The following is a 3,398-nucleotide window of genomic DNA, read 5'->3' as shown; positions in this document are numbered from 1 at the left end:
CTGAGAATTTCGATGAGGCTTGGAATAGATTCAAAAATTTACTAAGGAAGTGTCCACACCACGGGATTAGCAAGCGACTTCAGGTCCAATATTTCTATGCGGGGCTACTTCCAGCTTTCAAGAGCATGGTCGACTCTTCAGCTAATGGGTCATTGTCCACGAAAACAATTGACGAAGCATTGAAGTTATATGAGACAATGGCTACGACCTCAGCAATGTGGACCATGGAACGAGCAGTACCAAAGAAGACACCAGGAGTTTATGAAGTGGACGTATATTCAGCGTTATCCATTAAGATTGATTCCTTATTTCACAAGGTGGAAAACATGACTCAGTCAGCTAACGTAGTGCAGACAGAGAAGGTAAATTGTGAGGAATGTGGAGCTGAGCATGTGACAGCAGAATGTCTAATTTTGGCACAAGGAAAAGAGCAAGCATATTTTGCTCAATGGAGACAACGCTAGCAGAATAACACATATGGAGAGACCTACAACCCAAGCTGGAAAAAGCACCCCAACTTTTCTTGGAGCAACCAAAATCAGAATAGGCCACAGGGGCAATATCAACAGCAAGAGAAGAAGCCTCAATTGGAAGAAATGTTCGACAAATTCATGGTACAGACCAACCAATATATGGAGGCGAACAACCAATTCATGAAGAAGATAGAAGCCACTCTTCAGGACCAGAATGCAGCCATCAAGAATTTGGAAACTCAGATGGGACAGATGGCAGTTGCATTAACAGGTAGAGCACCAGGAAGCTTGCCAAGTAACACAGAAGTCAATTCTAAAGAGCATGCAAAAGCTATAATAATGAGAAGTGGAGTGCAATTACCTGAGAGACAAGTGAATAACCTCGAGGCAAACAGAGAAGAGATGTCTCCTGAAGTAGAAGAGACTTTGGAGCAAGAAGAGCAGACAAAAGAGCCAACGCCGAGTGCAAATAAAGGAAACTCAAGGGATAAAGAGACTACAACTGTGAACCCATATGAGCCACCCATACCATTTCCACAGAGGCTGAAGAAGCAAAAGATGGAGCAGCAATACAAGAAGTTTCTTGAAGTCTTCAAGAAGCTCCATATCAACATCCCATTCACTGAAGCACTGGTTCAGATGCCTAGCTATGCAAAATTCCTGAAGGACATCCTATCAAACAAAAGGAAGCTAGGAGATCATGAGACAGTTATGCTAACAGAGGAGTGCAGTACTAGGATTTAGAGAAAGCTCCCGCGAAAATTGAAAGATCTAGGGAGTTTCACTATCCCTTGTACCATTGGTGAAGTTTACTTTGATAAAGCTTTATGTGATCTTGGTGCAAGTATTAACTCAATGCCATTGTCTATTTTCAGGAAATTGGGATTGGGAGAAGCTAAAGCTACCACGATGACCTTACAACTGGCTGACAGATCATTGACACATCCACAAGGAATAATTGAAGACGTATTGGTTAAAGTGGAGAAGTTCATATTCCCAATAGATTTTCTAATTCTGGATATGGAAGAAGATAAAGATGTTCCTTTAATACTGGGCAGACCATTCTTGGCCACAGGCAGAGCTTTAATTGACGTTCAGAATGGGCAGTTGATACTGAGATTGGGAGAAGAACAGGTTTCATTCAATGTCTTCAAGGCTATGAAACTACCAATAGAGACTGACAGCTGTTTTCGGGTTGACATGATCGATAAAATGATTGAAGATTCGTTTACACTGCAAAATCCATCAGATGCATTGGAGGCCTGAACATTCTCAATCCACAAAATCTGATTCTGTGGACATAGAATGTGAGCAAGATTTTTGGAGTCCAACCCACCTTACACGCGGAAACGATACTTTGAGGAGCTTGGGACAGGGCCTGAGAAATCACAGCCATCTATTCTGAAGCCACTAAAGTTGGAACTTAAGCAGCTGCCCCCATACCTAAGATATGCATATTTGGGGAAGTCTAATATACACTTCCAGTGATAATTTCAAACATGGTTAGTGAAGTGGAGGAGGAAAAACTGGTTAGGGTGCTTGGAGATAACAAGCAAGCAATTGGGTAGACCATAGCAGATATCAAAGGGATCAGCCCTTCCTTATGTATGCATAAAATTCTCATGGAGGAGAAGTTTCGACCAACAGTTGAAAGTCAAAGGAGGCTAAACCCAAACATGAAGGAGGTGGTAAGAGCTAAGGTGATCAAACTTCTGGATGCTAGAATAATCTACCCGATATCAGATAGTAAATGGACTAGTCCAGTGCAAGTTGTGCCCAAGAAAGGAGGAATTACAGTGGTTCAGAATGAAAAGAATGAGTTGATTTCGACAAGGACGGTAACAGGGTGGAGAGTTTACATTGATTACCGCAAACTAAATACCACTACAAGGAAAGATCACTTCCCTCTTCTGTTTATAGATCAGATGTTGGAGAGATTGGCAGGCCATTCCCATTACTATTTTTTGGATAGGTATTCAAGTTATAATCAGATACCAGTGGCACCGGATGATCAGGAGAAGACCACCTTCACATGCCCCTATGGTACCTTTGCATATCAAAGAATGCCATTTGGACTTTGCAACGCTCCTGCCACATTTCAGCGATGCATGATGGCAATTTTCTTAGATATGGTGGAGAAATTCATTGAAATCTTTATGGATGACTTCTCGGTCTTTGGGACCTCATTTGATGAGTGTTTAGAGCACTTAAACTTGGTTTTACAAAGATGCAGAGAAACGAACTTAGTATTGAACTAGGAGAAATGTCATTTCATGGTTCAAGAGGGAATAGTCTTGGGACATAGAGTATCGACAAAGGGGATAGAGGTGGATAAGGTGAAAATTTAGGTTATTGAGAAACTACCACCACCTACATCAGTAAAAGGAGTTCGAAGCTTCCTTGGGCATGTAGGGTTTTACAAGAGGTTTATAAAGGACTTCTCTAAAATCACCAAGCCTCTGTGCAACTTGCTAATGAAAGAGGTATCTTTTGAGTTTAATGAGGAATGTTTGATAGCGTTCAATACTTTGAAGCAAAAACTAACAACAGCGCCTGTGATTATGTCACCTAATTGGGTTTGCCCTTTGAGCTAATGTGCGATGCGAGTGATCATGCAGTTGGTGTGGTATTGGGACAAAGAAAGAATAAAATCTTTCATGTGATATACTATGCAAGTAGAACTTTGAATGACGCCCAAATCAACTATGCGATAATCGAGAAGGAATTGCTAGCTATGGTTTATGCATTCGACAAGTTCAGATCGTATCTTGTTAGGTCTAAGGTCATCATCTACACAGATCATACCACTCTGAAGTACCTTATGACAAAGAAGGATGCTAAGCCGAGATTGATCCGCTGGATATTGTTGCTGCAAGAGTTCGATATTGAGATCAAGGATAAGAAGGGCAGTGAAAATGTAGTAGC

General features: G+C 41.3%; 1 pseudogene; it reads left to right on the top strand.

Moving 5' to 3' along the window:
• Window positions 1–326: 326 nt before the first annotated feature.
• On the top strand, window positions 327–1,739 carry LOC111366980 (annotated as a pseudogene).
• The last annotated feature ends 1,659 nt before the right edge of the window (window positions 1,740–3,398 follow it).

Source organism: Olea europaea, chromosome 18 (assembly GCF_002742605.1).
Source record: "Olea europaea var. sylvestris chromosome 18, O_europaea_v1, whole genome shotgun sequence".
In the NCBI taxonomy this organism is placed as follows: Eukaryota; Viridiplantae; Streptophyta; class Magnoliopsida; order Lamiales; family Oleaceae; genus Olea; species Olea europaea.
The sequence above is the reverse complement of the archived record's forward strand: the minus strand, read 5'-3'. Positions and strand labels throughout refer to the sequence as shown.